This window comes from Sphaeramia orbicularis, chromosome 18 (genome assembly GCF_902148855.1).
Source record: "Sphaeramia orbicularis chromosome 18, fSphaOr1.1, whole genome shotgun sequence".
Taxonomy (NCBI): domain Eukaryota; kingdom Metazoa; phylum Chordata; class Actinopteri; order Kurtiformes; family Apogonidae; genus Sphaeramia; species Sphaeramia orbicularis.
Genome location: NC_043974.1, coordinates 21284450 through 21306332, shown reverse-complemented (window position 1 = coordinate 21306332; position 21883 = coordinate 21284450). Strand labels below are relative to the sequence as shown.

At 35.6% G+C, this 21883-nt stretch overlaps 1 pseudogene; it reads left to right on the top strand.

Annotated features, from left to right (window-relative positions):
- The first annotated feature begins 977 nt into the window (after window positions 1-977).
- Window positions 978-21883, top strand: part of LOC115438261 (nectin-4-like) — a 22106-nt pseudogene continuing 1200 nt past the window's right edge.

Genomic DNA, 21883 nt, shown 5'->3' with positions numbered 1-21883 from the left:
TGGTTTGTTGGTTGCTCATTAAAGTTACAGTTGTAAAGTGTAAGTCTGAGGTGATTTTGTGATCTGTCTAAATTAAAAGATGAATTTGTGTTTCCCAGTAGGAGGAGGAGTCGCCTTTTGTGTTATTCTCAGAATTGTTTTTATTTTTTAGCATTTTGCAAACAGCAATGTTTTCATGAAGAAGCAAAAATGTAAAGTGAAAAAAACAAAACAAAAAACTGTGAAATCCATCATGAATTAAATGTATCCAAAGTTAGCAGATTGGTTTGTTGGTTGCTCATTGAAGTTACAGTTGTAAAGTGTAAATCTGAGGTGATTTTGTGATCAGTCTAAATTAAAGGATTAATTTGTTTTTCCCAATAGGAGGAAACAAACAAACAAACAATGGGCCTTTTGTGTTATCCTCAAAGGTTTGTTTTTAATTTTAATTTTATTTAATTTTTTTTTTTTTTTTTTACATTTTTTAAACAGCAATATTTTCATGAAGAAGCAAAAATGTAAAGTGCCAAAAAAATTGTGGAATCCATCATGAATTAAATGTATCCGAAGTTAGCAGATTGGTTTGATTGCTCATTAAAGTTACAGTTGTAAAGTCTAAGTCTGAGGTGATTTTGTGATCAGTCTAAATTAAAGGATTAATTTGTTTTTCCCAATAGGAGGAGGAGTCGCCTTTTGTGTTATCCTCAGTCTATTCTAATATACAGTGTGTGTGTGTGTGTGTGTGTGTGTGTGTGTGTGTGTGTGTGTGTGTCATCTGCTGTAGAGAACTGGTTCTCCATTCCTGCTTTTCACCAGCCTCTCCTGCGAAGTAGAGCAAGTAAAGACGCGAAAATAACTGTCACGTTGCCTTAACCAAACCGGAAAGGTGACTTTTGGCGCATTAGATGTCTGCGCTTCTGTGTGTGTGTGCGTGCGTGCGTGTGTGTGTGAGAGAGAGACACACTCAGAGAGAGAGAGAGAGACGGAGAGAGAGAGGGTTGAAGCAAACAGGTGTAATCCAAACAGCCAGGTGAAGGTGCGCCTTCTTTTTTCTCATGCGCAAACATCATGGCGTGCGCTCTAGAAGTTTAACACGCAACCAAACGGGAAGGATTTATTGTTTTCACATTGACTGAGCTCATACAGAGGCCTTACATATTTTTATTTTTTTATTTTATTTTTTTTCCACGTGGGACCACACTTTTTGGACAGGATCTCGTCTTAACAGATAACATCAGTGATGATCTGGCAGCAGGATGCATGAGTCCGCCTCGGCGCTTTTACGCATTAATGTCATTTTGTAGAACTCTGTTACTGGGACTGCTGAGCTTTGTTCCAGCTGTGAAATTGTCTTGAATTGTGAACAATTTACACCCATTTCCGGGGAGAATGACATCTCTGCTGAACAGACTCACTGTGTGTCTCTGTATCCTGCGGATCTTTGGTAAGATGACAGAAATGCGGTGCTTTATTTTTGTAATCTAATACATTATGTCATTTTTTTTTTTTTTTTTTTTTTTCGACAGTGGTTTTACTTCAGGGACTTTCAAGTGTAAAATGACCTGACTGAAGCTATTTTGTGGGTCTTGTACCTGTTACCCATATTACTTTTACAACAGGTCTGCATTAAAATGAAAACACATATATGTTTTGAATCACCTTGGCTTTATTCTAATCGTGTCAGGTGACCAGGCCCTGACCTCATCCATTGGCCCTTTTGACTCAAGGGTAGATTTAGCCAGAACAGCAGAGTTTAAGAAAACACATGTGGTGTTCTCTGACATTTCAGGAAAAACAGGTTGATGTTTATTATTCCCCCTCCTTCTGTCTGATCCTGATTGACTGCAGACCCTCCTCCTTGTGAGTGTTGGTGTTGCCTACGCCTAAATTTGAGTACATGCACCAGTTTTAAGGTGTAACCCTCCTGCAGTCTTTACATGTCCTATATCCTCTTGAGACCCAGGAAAGTGACATTTCAGCTTTTTTTTTTTTACATTAAACAGTTGTCTTGATTGGAAACTGCATAATGCAACAGTTTTTTCAGATACATTTCAAAAACTGTTTTCAATAATTTATTTTTTAATGGAACGTCTTTTGCAATGGACAGTATTTTTTAAGTGAAAATGTCAAATTTTGTCCCCTAAAGAGGACAAAAACACATTGCTGGGTCTCAAGAGGATATACCACACTGTCATATAATGCATTCCCATGGGTACTGCCTGAATATTAAAGAAACTGGTGAATTTGTCTAAATAATGTCTCGTTTAAGGGTTGTATAAGAAGGTGTGTTGTTATTCCAGTAATGCAGCACAGGCAGATTCCACCAGCTTAAAACACCTCAGCGTCATAAACACACACACACACACACACATAGAAATGGAAAAAACACACACATCTGTCTGCTGAGTACACTCATCAGGTCTGATGGTAAATGCATGAATCACATCCCTCCCACAAACGAATCTCAACAGATTCTCCCACATCAGGTAATAGATGGATGAACACTTGTAAGAGCTCACAAACACAAAAACTGAATGGAGACAAAGGCCGCGTGCAAACCTCCACCCTTTACTGATCATTTGCTTTGTGACTGTGATGCCAAAACTGTATGGACGCCATATTAGGGAGGTTACTTTGATAGACTGGTCCTAAAAGATGAATGATTTGCTAGACTGATCCATATTCTATGTGAAACCTGACTGTTGTTTTGTTTCCAACGCTCTTAACCCATACAGACCCAGTCTTACTTTAGTGGCAGTTCGCAGATGAATTTTTCTCTGTATTTAACCTTTCTTAAATGATTTATTACCATTTTAATGTACTGTAATATTATCCTCTGTTTTTTGCATTTTACTCTGTAAATCATGTATTTTCCTATAGGGCAGGGATGACAAACTCATTTTAGTTCAGTTCCACATTCAGCTAAATTTGATCCGAAGTGGGCCAAACCAGTAAAATAATAACATAATTATGTATAAATAATGTCAACTCCAAACTTTTCTCAATGTTTTAAAGCAAAAAGAAGTTGATTTATATGATGAAAAGGTTTACATCTACAAACTATCCTTTCAAAAGATGTGAATAACATGAACAAACTGAAAAAATAAGTGTAATTTTAACAATATTCTGCTTCAGTTTATCATTTACACATGTTCATTATAACTTACAGACCACAGTGGATCTACAAACTGACTTACTTCTCTTAAGACATCTCAGGTTGTTCATATTTGTTCAGGTTATTCACATTTTTTTGTGAAATTATACTCTGTTTTATTGTTACTACTTGAAAATATTTACATTTACAAAGAGAAAAGTTTAGAGTCGTCATTAATTATATGTTATTATGATAGTATTTTACTGGTCCTGCCCACTAGAGATTGAATTGGTCTGAATGTGGAACCTGAACTAAAAGGATTGTTAATATCTTAGTGTAATTTTTGCATTTCACAAATTCATCCTAATGACCGGACTGGACCCTTTGGTGGGCCGGATTTGGCCCCCGGGCCGCATGTTTGACACCTGTGCTATAGGGTCAAAACACAGTAATGTCCCGTCAGAGAGCGAACTTAAATTGATTGCAATTCCAACATTTATTTCAACATAAAGTAGCTTCTTGTTTTGGATAATCCCTTATGGTCCAACTAAAGCAAAAATGAATTTAAAAGTAAAAATGTGGGTCATTTAGCAACACTAATCTGTTAAATTGTCTCTGAAATGTCCCGTCAGAGAGATTTCAAATACCGTGGTTTGACCCTATATTTAATTTCCTATATTTGAGTTAATTCAAAGGTTATTATATCAAAGCAGAAAAAAGTGAGTTTTGTAGCAAATCTCTCATTATCTGAACATAAATCAAGTGTCTCCATCCACTGTCATTGATCCAACTCCATGGGTTTTCCTGGTGAATCAATGTTGTAGAAGATGGCAGTGCTTCCACGTTCACTACAGAGCCTCTGAACGTCCAAATGGGTCATATCTGATGACCATGAAAAGATGACAAACTGCATTTTACACCAGTTTTTTTTTTTACATGTATTGGTAGGATTAGGACCTACAGTTATCAAACACTTTAGTTCAGTAGATGCTTTTGGTCGGCAGTGGAGGTTTGGGTCTTCATGGGTTAAAAACTACATTTATATCTGTATATCAAGGCTGTCAATTTAGTTCAGGGGCCACATTCAGCCCAATACATGCTCAAACAGACCGAACCAGCAAAACAATAACATAATAACCTATAAATAATGTCAACTCCAAACTTTATGTTTTCAAGTGAAAAAAGTCAAATTATATTATGAAATGTTTACTTCTATAAACTACCCTTTAAAAAAAACATGAATATGTACAACAATGAAAAACAATTTTAACAATACGAGGTCTCAGTTTGTCATTTACACATGTATATTACATTACAACTTACAAATCACAGTGGAACTGCAAATTCACAAATATTTAGTAACAAAGCCGAATATTGAGTAAATTGCACTTAACTTAACCCTTTTTAGGGCACTCATAGAAATACTCTGAAATGCAAAATGTCATGCTTAGTGTGTTATTGCAGGATATAACAAGACTTTTGTGAAATATTAAAATAAATAAATAAATAAATAAATAAATAAATGTTATGTAGAAAATCAAAGTGAATGAAGTTACCAAATTTGATTCCTTGCCCAAAAGTTGCAAAATAAAATTAAATAAAATACAAAATTAAAAAAAATACAAGAATTATATATAAAAAATACAAGAAAAGCACATGTAAGGTGATAGGAACATGTATTCTACAACATTAGAACATCACTTTTATAACATTAGAACAACATAAGTGCTGATCCAGACTGTGTTGAAGGGCACTGAAAGGAGGTTGTATATGTGTGTATACAGGGTGGGGAAGCAAAATTTACAATATTTTGAGGCAGGGATTGAAAGACAGTGTATGACCAGTTAGTTTATTGAAAGTCATGAGAATTTATTTGCCACAAGAAAATTTACATAATAGAAAATGTTTTTATTCTATGTGTCCTCCTTCTTTCTCAATAACTGCCTTCACACGCTTCCTGAAACTTGTGCAAGTGTTCCTCAAATATTGGGGTGACAACTTCTCCCATTCTTCTTTAATAGTATCTTTCCAGACTTTCTCGTAATAGTTTTGCTCATAGTCATTCTCTTCTTTCCATTATAAACAGTCTTTATGGACACTCCAACTATTTTTGAAATCTCCTTTGGTGTGACGAGTGCATTCAGCAAATCACACACTCTTTGACGTTTGCTTTCCTGATTACTCATATGGGCAAAAGTTTCTGAAAAGGTATGGATAATAGTGTTAGGTATGATTATGACATCAATATATGTTTGGTTTCAAAACAATTGACGTAGTGCCTGCTGAGAAAAAACAACTAAATGTTCATTGTAAATTTTGCTTCCCCACCCTGTATGTTGTATATCTGGTCATGTTTAACAGTCTGATGCCTCAGCAGTTTTACCACAAACAATGACTTCCTTGACTTGTACAATTATCTCTTAAAGTGACGAAACTACTCTGTGTAAATGACAGAATAATTCAAATGGGATTAAACCTTTATAGGGCGCTCATAGAAATATTCAAACTTGCTTACTTTTGTGAAATTTTTCAAAATGTTTTATTGTCATGTAGAAAACCAAGGTCACTGAAGTTACCATATTTGGTTCCTTGCTCATAAGTGGCAAAAAAAATGTCCAAGAAGTATATATAAAAATACAAGAAAAACAAGAAAGGAACATGTATTTTAGAACATTAGAACATCATATTTATAACATTAGAAGAACATGCGTGCAGATCCAGACCCCTGTCCACATCCACATTCTCCCTTTGAACATCATTCCTTACATTAGTACCATTACTTCATGGTACCTAACAAAGCAGGTACACTCACTGTTCATGCAGAGGTGGACCTTACAGACCCTGTAGACCATATTGGACCTGAGATTGTTGACTCACTGTAACTGTTGCTGTCACTGTCTTGTACAGGGTGGGGAAGCAAAATTTACAATGAACATTTAGTTGTTTTTTCTCAGCAGGCACTACGTCAATTGTTTTGAAACCAAACATATATTGATGTCATAATCATACCTAACACTATTATCCATACCTTTTCAGAAACTTTTGCCCATATGAGTAATCAGGAAAGCAAACGTCAAAGAGTGTGTGATTTGCTGAATGCACTCGTCACACCAAAGGAGATTTCAAAAATAGTTGGAGTGTCCATAAAGACTGTTTATAATGGAAAGAGAGAATGACTATGAGCAAAACTATTACGAGAAAGTCTGGAAGATACTATTAAAGAAGAATGGGAGAAGTTGTCACCCGAATATTTGAGGAACACTTGTACAAGTTTCAGGAAGCGTGTGAAGGCAGTTATTGAGAAAGAAGGAGGACACATAGTATAAAAAACATTTTCTATTATGTAAATTTTCTTGTGGCAAATAAATTCTCATGACTTTCAATAAACTAATTGGTCATACACTGTCTTTCAATCCCTGCCTCAAAATATTGTAAATTTTGCTTCCCCACCCTGTTATACATGCAGAAATGACCAAAAATAGTCACTTGCTCGATAAAGGGTTAAGACATTTCAGGGTATTCATATTTGTTCAGGTTTTTCCACATTTTTTGTGAAAGGATAGTTAGCAAATGTATTCACATATATAATTTCATATATATAATTCATATAATTGTACTTTTTAAGACTAAAACAAAGAGAAAAGTTTAAAGTTGTCATAATGTACCAGTTAGATAGATTATGATAGTATTTTACTGATCCAACCCACTATGTGGAACCTGAACTAAAATGATTTTGACATCCTTGACTGCTAATATTTTCAGTGTAATTTTTGTACTTCACAAATTCATCCCAAGGTATGGATTGGACCCTTCGGCAGGCCTGTTTTGACACCCATGCTCAATATCAGTGGTTCCCAACCTTTTTTGGCTCATGACCCCATTTTAATATAACAAATTTCTGGCAACCCCAGACATTCAAAATGGAAACAGAATTAATATGTTTTTGATAATGTAATAGTTTGCTATACTATGTTGCAAATAAATGTTAATTTTAGACGACATTTAGTCTATATAATGTATATTATTATGGACGGAGGCAGAAAAGGCAGGTGTAGATTACTGCACAAAGTGAGAATTTTATTTTCCTTGGTCAGGATATGTACAGTCAGTCCAGCTTGGATTTACAAGGCTGACAATTAATACTGAACAAACAAGAACTCAAACTATGAATTATGAAAGAGCTGCAGCATCTGAAACTGACCACAATGAACATTTGAAAGATAAACAGTACCACAGTGCTTCAGTTTCAGCTTCACAGTTTGTCATGTCTTTTATGTATTAGGATTGTCAACTCACCAATAATTTTTTATTAGTCAGTTTTTGTTTGTTTTTTTGTTTTGTTTTTTATCAATTACTAGAAATTCCAGGCGACCCCAAGGTTGAAAATCACTGCTCTATATGTCCAGCTTCTGGTGGGACAGTTGGTTTTCTAGATTTGGTGAAAGTTTCTAGAGTTTTGGAAACCGACAACAATGCAATACATTTGTAATATAGGTGCTTAAAGACAAAAAGCCTGAATAAAATGTGTGAATTAACCAGATAATCTTGTATAGTTTCTACTTGTATTATAGGGAGTGTGGCATCCAATGTTTTTGGTATTTGGCCCATACACAAACTTAAGTAATAGAGTCTTGGCATCTGCTGTAACATTTCTGGCATGTTCCACCCAAGAGTCACCCAAGTTTATTGAGGTGCAGCACTAAATTCCACAAATGACTGTTTAATAAGTCAAATTATTAATCATACAGTATTAAAAACAAAAATGCTGACTTCTGAAGAACAGATATAGTGAGAAATGAGTACCACAATAAGTTACAAGTCTTGTTTTCAGGGATAAGTATAATATTTCACCATCAAATAGCAGGGCTGATCCAAGATAAATGCTTCAAGAGCCTGATAATTTCATTTTAAGATGAATAGAACAGTCATGTTGCATTTCATTTCCAATACACAGGGTCTGTCATGTTCTGTCCATCTGTATATATCATCGCGTTTGGAGCTAATCCATTAGCTGAAATTAATTTTCCACGTGAGCTGTTTTCCTTCGTCTTAACAGGATCATCGACATCAGGAAACTGCACCTCCTGAAAGTAAATCAATCAGGAGCAGCAACCTGCATCTCCTGCCAAGACCAGCAATAAAATTTAACACAGTGGAGATTAATCAGCTGTCCACACTTTTCACTGGCCTGCACTAACACCACTGTTGTTTCCAAACTTTCTGAATTCAGTTATATTTCATCATAGGAATAGAAAGGCCACACTATACATATAATAAATGTTTATGTTGTAGGGCAGGGGTGTCAAACTCATTTTAGTTCAGGGGCCACATTCAGCCTAATATGATATAAAGTGGGCTGGACCAGTAAAATAATATAAGTAATAGGATAAGAACTTTTGAGTGTAAAAAGCAAATTCTGTAATGAAAATGTTTATATCCATAAATTGTACTTGAACATAACATGAACACATATGAACAAGATGAAAATTCTTTAGTAAAATAAGTGCAATGTTAACAATATTACGCCTTAGTTTATCATTTATAAATGTGGATCACAACTTAAGAGATCACAGTGGATCTACAAATACACAAAACATTAAATAACAGGAAGAATATTATAAAAATTCCACATACTTCTCTTAAGATGTTTCAGATGTTCATATTTTTTGTAAAAGACTAGTCTGTAAATGCAAACATTTTTGTGTAATTTTACTTTTTTTACACTAAAACAAAGAGCCATATTTACAGTTGTCATTATTTATAGGTTATTATGATAGTATTTTACTGGTCTTATCCACTTTAGACTGATATGACCTAAAATGATTTTAACCCTTTCATGCATGAATTGTGAGAACCTTAGTCAAGATTTTTTTCTTCAGTGTTTATATTCCTCCTTAGGCATGACAAAAACAATGCGAAAAAACAATGCGATCAAGTGTTTTTTTCCCTATGGTGTTACAAAAATATCCATGCATTTAATTTTTGAAGTAAAGAAACATATGTTTAAAACCCAATATCAGAAAGTGATATGAAAACAATGAAATAAAAACATTTTTAATGCTGCTAATCTGATGTCTTCTCACATTTTAACATATTCTAATGCTAGTAATTACTCACTTCATGGAGATGATATGCAAAAAAAAACTTCTTGTCTAACAAATAATTGATTTACACTTAAACATGTTAGTGCAGATCAGGTTTATCAAGAATAGCAAAGTTACAGTAATGGTCTGAATGTCAGTGTATGGGATGGTGCGTAAGTGTTCACTGTGTTGGCTGATATGGAACTAAAACAAAAAAACCCATGAATATACAAGAGAACAGCTGGAGAATAACTGTCCACTGGAGTGGCCCATGCATGAAAGGATTAAGATCCTTGATTATTAATATCTTCAGTTATTTTTGCATTTCACAAATTCATCCCAGGGGCCAGACTGAACCCTCTGGCGGGCCGGATTTGGCCCCCGGGCCACATGTTTGACACCTGTGTTGTAGGGAGCACATTGTCTGGACTGTGTATTGTCTGAGTGTCTGCGTGTACATTACCCTACTGCTGGCGGACAGCGGGACAGATTAGTCCATTTGATATGTAAACAGAGGAGTGAGAGAAAAGTAGTGTCATGTGAGACAATCGTGCAAACGTGTGCTTCAAAGAGTTGCAATGACACACAACCCATAGTATGTAGGCTGTATTTATGCCATGTATAGGGGCTTTGTTGACTGTCTCCTTCTGTCCAGACGTTAAGGAAACCCTCTTTGAGCTTTGGGTTTGCTTTGAAAACTTGAGCGACAAGTTGAGCAGCATATCTTCCCCTGTGCTAAGCGGTACTGATAGACAGCTCAAGTCTGCCTCTCCCCTCCCTCTTTCCTGCTTCGTCGGCCGATAGAACCGACATGCATTTTGTGTGTGTGTTGAAACATATGCATGAATAAGTACAAGATTATGATCAAGCAAGTATTTCCTAAGATGCTGTTTTTCTAACACAGCTACTGGAACTGTAATCTAATCCAGGATCAAAAGTCACTATTAACCCACAGCAGTGGACCTGGGGGCTCCGTGTTACTTGATTACACACAATAAATCTTTCAACCAGCACTACCTCATGTCATTTTACCTACTTTTCCTGTTTGTTTCTTAACAGTGATACTGGGAGACTTTGTGGATGTCCCTCCAAATGATTCAGTGCGCTCTTTAGCAGAGGAGGAGACCACATTACCATGTATCTACAGTAAACCCAGCCCAGATGTAACAGTGGTACAGGTCTCATGGTTTAAAGAAAACAGTGATGGCACCAAAGAGCAGCTCATCACTGCACACCATGAAAATGGACAAACAGGTATGTTATAACATAGTGGCCTAACCCACTGTGGGTTCTTGTTGCTCAAGTCATGCCACTCTCTAAAAACATGTATTGTAAAATGTCTTCACACTGAAAAACTTCCTCTTTCATTACACCAAGTAATTCCTCATTTAACACAGCACTTAGTCTTATATTACCAGTGCAGTGAGCAAACTCTCTAGTTGTTTTACAAGTTGTTGACATTAGGGATGGAAGGTTTTTCCCTTTTACTAAAGATGGAAAGCTATCTCAAAGTGTTGAACAAACTGTGAACCATTAGAAACACAGACAATTTTCAGAAGAATATATACACTGTAAAAAAAATCCTGTTGTTTTTACGGAAAAAAACTGGCAGCTGTGGTTACCAGAACAATACTGTAAAAAACACATCCAACTGTAAACATATTTATGAAGTAACGTGTCGATTTAAATGGTAAATGGACTGCACTTATTTAGCGCATTTTCTCCACCTTCATGGTGTCCAAAGCGCTTTCCAAATCCACCAGGTCCAACTGGGAGCAATTTAGGCTTTAGTGTCTTCCATGGACACTTTGACATATGGACAGTCAGAGCCAGGATTCGAACCACCAACCCTTTGGTTATTGGACGAGCTGCTCTACCAACTCTATCAATCCATTAATTTACAAATTTAAAATGTTAAATTGTTGAATGTTTACTGTTTTATCACTTTTTTATAAAAAAAAAAAAAAAAAAAAAAAAAAGGCAGATATGCCGTTATTTCAACAGTATGGTCTTGCAATTTAAACGGCACCACATTATTTTTCAATGTACAGTTTTATTTTCTAAATACAATAGAAATACATAATTTGTACATACAAACCTGGTTTTGTTCACATACTCTTCCAGCTATACTTGATTCAATCGTTAACACAAAAATCTTTTCAAATAAACAACTTTGCATTGTATTGTCACTTACAGTTTTTTTATGTTGCAATTTTACAACTTTTTAGTGTTAATTCTACAGTCATTTTTTACAGTGTATAAATGTGCCAAGACTCTCATCTTTGTACAGTTTATTTTTGGGGATTTTAACTGTGCGACATAATTGGATGATACTGTGAGCTAAGTGTAAATATAATGGTATCAATACAGGCATATGTATGGAACTGAAAAACAAAACCCTTAGGTCTGTTTTGCACTTGCTCAGCTTCATTTCTTGTGTCACATCCATTTCCCCACACTCCTTTGACTCTCTCTCTGCAGTTGCTTCCCTTTCTTTAACATCAGTGCGTTCGTCCCTCCTTACCTCTTCCTCTTTTTGTCTGCAGCGTTTGGGACGTGGTCTCGGCGGCTGCGCTTCAAAAGCAGCGAACCCACCGTTGATTCCTCTCTGGTTCTCATGACCACTGAGACCTCTGATGAGGGGAAATACATTTGCCAGGTCGACACCTTCCCCCTCGGCAAATATAACAAGGAGATGTCACTCACTGTGTGGAGTAAGTGCTTCTGCCACTGGAACAGAGGACAGATTACCTACGACAAAGTTACTGTAATGAAAGGAAGTGATAATATCAGTATATGAGGTTGAAAATTTAGGAAGTGCACATGTACCCACACTCTAAGTCAGAATTGCAACCTCATTTATGTGCATTCACAAACAGCATATCATTTCTCTAAATGACTAATAGCCAACAACAAATCAAATAATTAGTAACAGTGTTTTATTATGCAAGATTGGTGTTTGTTACAGTCCATGTAATCTCATAAAAGACAATATTACATGAATGTTTATCGAAGTGCTCCTGAATATATCATTATAACCTCCAATCTACCAGTAAAGTAAAGGTTTCTACATGAAATATTTGTCTTATATATTCATATTTGCATTTTTTTACATGCATTTTTTAAAAGTAATTTTCTCTGCAGTGAAAAGTTTTTTGTTTTTTTTTATTTGAATAAAGCTCTGAAACTTTTGTCCCCTACAGACAAAAATAACAAAACAAAACAAAATGCATTGCTTGGTCTCAGGAGGATACATCCAAAAATATTTAGCCCTATAAATTTGCATATTAACCCTTTCATGCACAGTGGTCACTGCAGTGGACAGTTATTCTCCAGCTGTTCTCTTGTATATTCATAGATTTTGTTGTTTTAGTTGCATATCAGCCAACACAGTGGACACTTATACACCATCCCATAATACACTGCAATTCATACCATTACTGTAACTTTGCAGTTCTTGAGAAACCTGATCTGTAGCAACATATTTTAGTGTAAATCAATTGCTAATTGTTATTAGACTGTAATTAACAGTTTTGGGTTTTTTTTAAGTTGTTGTGTTTTGTTGTTTTTTGGATATTATTTGAGTGAGTAATAACTACTATTATGGTATGTTAAAATGTGAGAAAACATCAAATTAGCAGGATTAAAACAATTTTTTCCATAGTTTTCACACAGTATGACAGTAAATGCATGTTTCTTTGCTTCAAAAATTAAACACATGGTGTCCAGCTGAGTGGACAATTTTTGTAACTCCATGAAAAATAGGTTCATAAAAAATTTTTTTAAAAAAATTCAATCACATTGGTTTTTTTATGCCTAAAGAGGAATGAAAACACTCAGGAAAAAAAAAAATCTTGATTAAAGTTCTCATAATTCATGCATGAAAGGGTTAATTACTAATCTTAGCCAATTTTGATGGGTTCTTATAATTTCTAAACATATTTTCCATCATACAGGTAATTGTCAGACTAAAGTGTGTATGTTCCTCAATGATTTGATTATTAAGTAGTTTTTAGATGGAGTGTATGTTTTTACCGGTAGTTTTTTATGTCACAAAATCAAGTTTACGTGTACCCTCTGACTAAACACCATAACATTCCCTCCTCCAGCTGTTCCTATCTCCTCTCTTGATCCTGTCATCCTGGAGGAGGGAAAGCCGTATGGAGTTGCCGCTTCCTGTCGCTCTGTAGGCAAACCGTCCCCCACCCTGTCCTGGGACACGGAGCTGAACGGCCAGTCCACCAACCGCTCCTCTGACAATGGGGCGGTCACCTCCCACTTCTCCCTGTACCCACTGAGGGGCATGAACGGCAAGAGGCTAGACTGTTTGGTGTGGCATCCAACGTTTCAGGGCCCCCGCAGGATCAGAAACAAGCTGGTGGTGCACTGTAAGTTTTCATTAGTCGACTCCCACAGCTTATCCTGAACCACTCTAAAGGCAGAACTGATTATTAAATATAGCTGAGTGTCTACTCGAAAGCACGCACTAGGGTTTTGACACTTTTAAATCATGCATTGAACAAGCATACATATAAAATTAAAACAATTGCACTCAATTCCTGGTTTTTAACTTTTAACTGAAGGAAGAGGCTTCAATACTGCCATATCTCACATAACAAATGTTCTCTTTATCACTGTTTTCTATTTGAAATATCAGAAAAATGTTGTTGCTCGCACTTTAATTGCAACTCATCATGGATTTTAATATACAACAGCCTAAACATTAAGCTTTTACATTGCTATGTGTATTGTAATTCCCTTAGAAGCAGCATTCGTGTCATTTCCAAACTGAATTTAACCTATAAAGACCCAAACACAATCATCTACTGACCTAAAATGTTTAATAACTGCTGATCCACTAATTCTATCAATCCATGTAAATAATTGGTGTAAAATGCAGTTTGGCATCTTTTCATGGTCATCAGATATGACCCATTTAGACGTTCAGAGGCTCCGTAGTGAACATGGAAACACCATCATCTTCTACAACATTGATTCACCAGTAAAAGCAATGGAGTTGGATGAATGACAGTGGATGGAGACACTTGTTTTCACTTTCAGTTATGGATATCTTTGCTTAAAAATTCAGTTTTTCTTCAGTTTTCTTTGTTTGAGTTTTCATGAACATCTAAATATTGGAAATTAAATATAGGAAAATACATAATTTACAGTGAAAAGTGCAAAATACAGAGGATAATATTATTTACATTTATGCATTTGGCAGATGATTTTTTCCAAAACAACTTACAGGGGGAAGATTAACAATTAAGCTCTCTCTCTCTCTCTCTCTCTCTCTCTCTCTCCTCTCTCTCTCTCCTCTCTCTCTCTCTCTCTCTCTCTCTCTCTCTCTCTCTCTCTCTCTCTCTCTCTCTCCTCTCTCTCTCTCTCTCTCTCTCTCTCTCTCCTCTCTCTCTCTCTCTCTCTCTCTCTCTCTCTCTCTCTCTCTCTCTCTCTCCTCTCTCTCTCTCTCTCTCTCCATTATTTGTAAAGCACTTTAAAACAACCACAGTGGACCAAAGTGCTGTACAGAAGAATAAATAAAAACCAAAATAAAAGAATAAAATACAAGAAGAGATTAAAAACATAAAACAGCTGTACAATTAAAAACAGTGTCGTACAGAAGATGTACAGATATTATAATAAATGGTGGCAAATTACTTAATAAAGGTAAAATGGAGAGAAAAATTCATTTGGGAAAATTAGCACTGGGTCTTTATTGGTTATCTCACCATATTTCTTTTTCCCTCCAGTCCCTCCACATGCAGAGGTGACTGGCTACAAAGAAGACTGGTATACAGGTATGCAGAATGCAGCCCTGAGGTGTGTGAGTGGAGGAAACCCCAGACCACAGAGTTTCACCTGGACCAGGTACAGTAGGACCCGTCTCCTTCTCTGGCTGTCTGGTCTGACTAACTGTCTGCTGTTACAGTCTGGTTGCTGTTACTTTTCTCCTAACTTCAACAGCGATCATGCTAATTACTCTGCTCTGATTTCTCCAGCGAAGACTGTAAATGCAAGGTTGTGCTCCAGTCAACGTCAGGGTCAAATTTAAACATCGCAATTACACTTTGCAGTCACACTTGTAATTTTAGCCTTTGCAAATCTCTACATAATGTTTGGGTTAGTTCTCCACCCATCTCTGACTGTGCACTTCACACTTTACTTTACTTTACTTTACTTTACTTTACTATGTGTGTTTCATGCTGTTACTGACAAGTGTGAAAAAGCTACTTTCAGAACGCTTACATTTTGACACTGATAAAAAATCTTAAAACACATGCATGCACACTTGTAATATAAAGTTTGTTGGGTACTATTGTTCACCATTTTGCTGAATAGATATAGCAGTGATACCCTATTAAGTAATTTAATGTTCAACAGATTTTAATAATGAATATAAAAGGGACAAAAACATCCACTATTAACTTAAATCATTTACTGATATAAAAGGTGAAGTCACTGTTGATCCACTAATCCTATCAATACATGTAAATAATTGATGTAAAATGCAGTTTGTCATCTTTTCATGGTCATCACATATGACACATTTGGATGTTCAAAGGCTCTGTGGTTACCGTGGAAACATCATCATCTTCTATCACATTGAGTCACCAGTATGGATGGAGACACTTGTTTTAAGTTTACTTCCTGATATATTTTACTCGGAAAAGTTGCTTTTTCTGTTGTTTTCTATGTTTCTGATATAGAAACCCTTAACTTCAGTTTGAGCTTTTACAAACATCTACATGATCAAGAAATTAAATGTAGGAAAAGACCTGATTTTCACTTAAGAATATAAAATTCAGAGCATAATATTATAATAAATGTTAATAAATCACTTAATAAAGGTTAAGTATAGAGAAAAAATCATTTGTGAACTACCACACAAGTAGTACTGGGTCTTTATGGGTTAAATCCAACATGACAGATGTGTTATTTTGCTGCTACACACTGATGTAGCCGCTGAACAGACAATTAGGTTTCACTTCTTATCAAGTATAAAAAGAATTAAGGAACACACGAGAGGAAAAAACTAAACTTGGCTGCCTTTTGCGAACTGCTTTAAGTTGAAAATGGCAGAAAAGTAGCTTTCAGTTCTTTGTTTAAGTTCTTTTGTTAAGACTTACAATGCCATCCGACAACAAAAAAAAAGGAATTAGACTTACGGTATCTGACTTTGATACACGTCTGTACCTGTTAGTAGGATGAGTTCATTGTATGCAAAAACAAAAATACAGAATATCACTACATGTATTGTTTCATGTGAGTACAGAGGCATTATTGACCTTCCCCTCCATGCATTGTATTTATATTAAATCTCTTGTATAACCTGTTTTCTTTCTATGTTTTTGTCTTTGTAAAAACTGCTGTGAGGTAAACAATGACAAAAACTTGCATGTAAATATGCTCCACAATATGCGTCATGTTTTTCATGATACCTTTAGGGATAGATTTATTCATTTTCATACAGTTCTGAAAAAGTACCTTGATTGTACAACATCTGTTGATACCGAAACTGACTATACAGAGTATGATGTAACCCTAAAACTTCTTAGGTCTAACATGTGAGAACAGAAATTAGTTTTGTTAGTCTGTGGTGGGGGCAAAGAGGAGAAATATTGCTGCTTTTTTAACAACAGCTTTCAGTCCAACATGGCAAAAGTGTAGGTTGTGTTGAGTTGTTGAACATATTAGAGAACCATATTTATGTTGTTTTTGAGAACTGTTTTCTGTCCAAAATAGTAGAAAAGCAGCTCCGTTGTGGAGCAACTCTGTGGTAATAGAACGACAAATTGAGTTTCATTTCTTGTCGGTGTAACTTCTTTGGAAGAGCTGGATCTCCACCCATTCCACATGATTTAGCCACACAACTCCTGGCATCATCACCCACTGAATCTGCCACCTCAGTGGAAACTCACAGATTTTAATTTTGTGTTTGTCATTTGAGTTTCGGCGCCTCATTATTCATCTTAAAACCCACTGAGGGATTGACTCAGGTAAAAAAAAAGACTTTTCTGCTTGACTCATTTAGTGTCATCTTTAAGCCATTCCCTTCAGTGCATTAATATATTCTTAGGGTGTGGCTGTTGAATTTGTTTAGAAAAATGTAAGCCATGAAAATGACTAGAAGAGAAATTGCTCCTGTCAAAATGGAAGATGTGACAGTTAGGCCCCCAGGGAGAAAAAGACATTGAATGTGTGTCTAAAATACAGTAGAAAATAAGATGACAGTATCCACTCATTGGAGTTGTTTTTGTCCTATGATGACGTACATATTAGTTAGCGTTAGTCAGAGGAACACACCTTGGGAAAGGAGTTTTTGTGAGTAAGGCTTACCAGACGCACGGCATGCAAACAGGTAGCATACTCATGAGCACATACGCACAGAGCACCAAATCAAAACTGAAAACCTTTAGTTAAGTTGGGCTATCTCACATTTGAGGTGAACGCACACGCTCACTCACATGCACACACAGGCGGCTACAGCGGCAGTGGGCAAACCTGTTGGCTCTGTCAATAAAAGGTGGCAGGTGAAGAAATAAGCTGGTGTCACAGTGTCATGTTGCGGCTTGTGCCGAGAGCAGACAGATGAGATAGTTTCACACGAAGGAGGGAGGAAGGGGGGGATGAGAAGAAAAAGGGAAAGGGAAGAAGTATAGTGGGAGAAGGTGAGCATTGGGGTGAGCCAGCGGGTGATAAGTGGAGGAAGAGGAAGTGAAATGTGTGGATTTGTGTGAGATGTTATCATCGAGGCGTGCCTGTTGTGTATGTAAAAACACACAGTTCCATTTTCCTGTTGGTGATACGGGATCTTTTGTTGAAAAAAAGCACTCTATGCAAAATATGAGTGCTCCTATAACTTCCAGTGAACACAGACTGACGTTTTTTCCATTCAGTGTTACCAGGGCTAATGTCATAAAAGTAGAAAATAGGTTTGAATCAAATGTGTCACAAACAAGAACAATGAAGCAACATCTAAGACAGGATTGCTCATTGCAGTTTCCAAAACATTTTTAGTGAGTCATACTGCCAGGAAGAAGACAAATAGACATTGCAGTTTGAGTAAATGCTTATGTTATTGCTATTTTCACAGATTAATATACAAGAATGACTTTCAACTAAGATATTAAGGGTGCAGTAGCATGAGATTTCACAGAATGATATCACGGTACACATTTATTATCAGCTCAAATGATCATTAAAGTCACGAAAACAGAAGGTATTCTTTCCGACCTAATAAATGCTTATTAAAATTCAAATCTTTTCTGTTAATGTACATAATTCTCACTGTCAAAATGCTGCAATTAAAAAACAAGAAGGTTTTTCTATCTCCTGTTTAAACTAGATACTTTAAGAGGTTTGTATGTGGCTTAAGATGATGAGTCTGACCGACAGTTGAGACAGCTTCTCTGCGCAGTTGCTTTTTTTTTTTTTCTCCAATATTATAGATAAGGTATGTATGTGGTTCCTTAGATGAGACATATCAATGCTTGAGCTCATTCTTATCATTTTTGTAAGAGTTTAAAACTTGTGTCAGCAAAAGAGATAGAGTGGTTTTAGGCACCGCCAGAAATGGAAAGTCTCCAGCAATAAAACTGTTATCACTAAACATACCGTACATTCATGTAACACACCCTAAATAATATGAATGTTGAATGAAGACGTGGCAAACAACATAAAATAACATCAACATGATTTGGTTAAATCTAATGTCAACACATCACACACATCACATATGCAAATGTCAACGCATGATAACGTGTTTATGCAAACATGCAACAAGTTGTGTGGGTTTATTGTGAAAGAGATCATGTTTACAGTGTCTTTTAGTGGAAGAACAAAAACACAAATACACTTGCTGAAAAAATTATTAGACCACACTGTAAAAAAAAAAAAAAAAATGACTGTAGAAATAACACCAAAAAGTTGTTAAATTGCAACATAAAAAAACTGGAAGTGACAATACAAAGCAAAGTTGTTTATTTGAAAAGATTTTTGTGTTAACGATTGAATCAAATATAGCTGTAGTTTTTACAGAAAGAGTATGTGAACACAACCAGATTTGTAAGTAGAAATTATGTATTTCTATTGTTTTTAGAAAATAAAACTGTACATTGAAAAAGAATGTGATGCCGTTTAAACTGCAAGACCACAATGATTGAAAATCATTGACCATAAAGGCCAATTTGCTTTTTATTTATTTATTTTTTTTTTTTTAAAGATATAAAAAAGTAAACATTTAACAATTTAACATTTTAAATTTGTAAATTAATGGGTTGGTAGAGTTGGTAGAGCGGCTCGTCCAGTAACCAAGGGGTTGGTGGTTCGAATCCTGACTCTGACTGTCCATATGTCAAAGTGTCCATGGAAGACACTGAAGCCTAAATTGACCTGGTGGCTTTGGACACCATGAAGGTGTAGAAAATGCACTGAATAAGTTCAGTCCATTTACCATTTAAATCCAGTGTTAAATCTACATGTTTAAAATGTTAAATCTACATGTTACTCCGTAAATATTTTTACAGTTGGATGTGTTTTTTACAGTATTGTTCTGGAAACCACAGCTGCCAGTTTTTCTCCGTAAAAACAACAAGATTTTTTTTACAGTGCACCCTTGTTTTCTTCAATTTCTTTTTTTATTTTAATGCCTGATACAACTAAAGATACATTTGTTTGGACAAATATAATGATAACAACAAAAATAGCTCATAACAGTTTATTTCAGAGCTGATATCTATACATTTTTCGTGTTCTCTTGATAATAACCAAAATCACTTCAGATCTTACATCAGTAGCACTGTACTGCCAAAAACAGTTGTTTTTAGGCATTCCGTGTTTTCTTTTCTGTCTGTTTTAGTCACATGATACACACAAGAGTTAGTACTTGAGTGCATAACCATTATTTTTGATGACTTTTGATGGTCTAATAATTTTTTCCAAAACTGTAGGGGTTAGGATGATTAGTCCCTAACAAACTGGATAAAAGTTCACAACCTGCAGAAACAGAAAAAATGTCTTCATAGAAATGTGACAAAACACAACACCAGTATGTTCATGCTGTAAAATGTGTTGTTTTCAGTAACATTCCAATGAACCACTTTTCGTTTTGCAGAACTGGTGGACAGCTGCCAGAAGGTGTGATATCCCACCCTAATGGAACACTATTTTTTGGGAGACCCCTAAGCATGTCAGATGGAGGCTTATACCAGTGTATGGCGAAGAATGAAGTGGGAATAGGGAGAGCGGAGATGGAGGTGACTGTGGCAGGTAGATGACATCACTCACAGATCAGACTTGTCAGAACAATGTGCCCTGTAGATTTACATGTATACATGTACTTTGCCTGTTTAATCCTGTTAATTGTATTTCACAGAGTCCAAAGAAATCAAGCCCCCTCTTGAAAACATGCTAATGATCATCGTGGGAGCAGTGGCTGGCGGTTTGCTGATCTTAATGCTTATCATTATCATCGTTGTCACTTGCCACCACAAGCGCAAGAACAAGAAACTGGAGAGGGAGCTCACTGAAAAGAAGTAAGCTACCATAACAACATGTTTAATTAAGATGAGATAAAACTTTAATGATTTCCGCAGGGCAGACCGAAGTTTGAGAATAAATAGAATGGAGCACATATGGGTTATTAGCCATATTAAAACTGACACTTTCAGCAGTAGAGCATGTTAAGTACAGTTATGGGATATTTAATGTGAAAAGTTTACACCTCAGCTGCACATATATTCAAGAAAACACATTAAATGCCTGAATGTTGAATAAGAAATTCAAAGCTGAAATATACATAGTTTATACATAATAATAAAATATTTGTAATTCATTGCATGTTGCTTATTTAAATGTTTTCCTGCTTTTTATCTGTTTCTTGTTTCTCACAGGGAGGAAATAAGCACTCTCTCCAGGCATGCATCTTTTCGGAGAATGAACTCAATCAGCACAGACGCCAGAGGAGCGGTACTATAACTGAATTATTCCTTTCACACTGACATATTTCCACTGTATGTTTCCGACCTAGTTCAGAGACTTTGATGGGATTTATCAGAATGGGAAATGGCAGTCCCTGTTTGTTCACACTTCATAGCAGTGATCAGCACATCAATACACATTAGACATACGCATAGAGACACATTAACCCTTTCATGCATGAATTATGGGAACCTTAGTCAATATTTTTTCGTGAGTGTTTTTATTCCTCTTTAGGTATGAAAAAAACAGTGCAAATGATTTTATTTATTTATTTATTTATTTTATGAACCTGTTTCTCGTGGAGTCACAGAAATGTCCACTCAGCTGGACACCATGTATTTAAGTTTTGAAGCAAAAAAACATGTATTTAAAACTCTATACTGTGTGAAAACTATGAAATAAAAACATTTTTAATGCCGCTAATTACTAAATCACTAATGTTTTCTCACATTTTTATCATACTCTAATATTAGTTATTACTCATTTCATGGAGGTAAAATCCTCCTGAGACCCAGGAATTTGACAGTTTTAGCTTTGTTACATTAAAAATATTGTCTTGATTGGAAACTGCATAATGCAACAGTTTTTTCAGACACATTTTAAAATAATTTTTATTTATTGATTGATTTTTTTTTTAATGCAATGTCCTTTGTAATGCACAGTTTTTTTTAAAAGTAAAATAAAGTTTTTTCATTTCAGGGGAGGTATTCATATAAGCCTTTTTTTTTGGGGCTTCTAACTCTCCTGC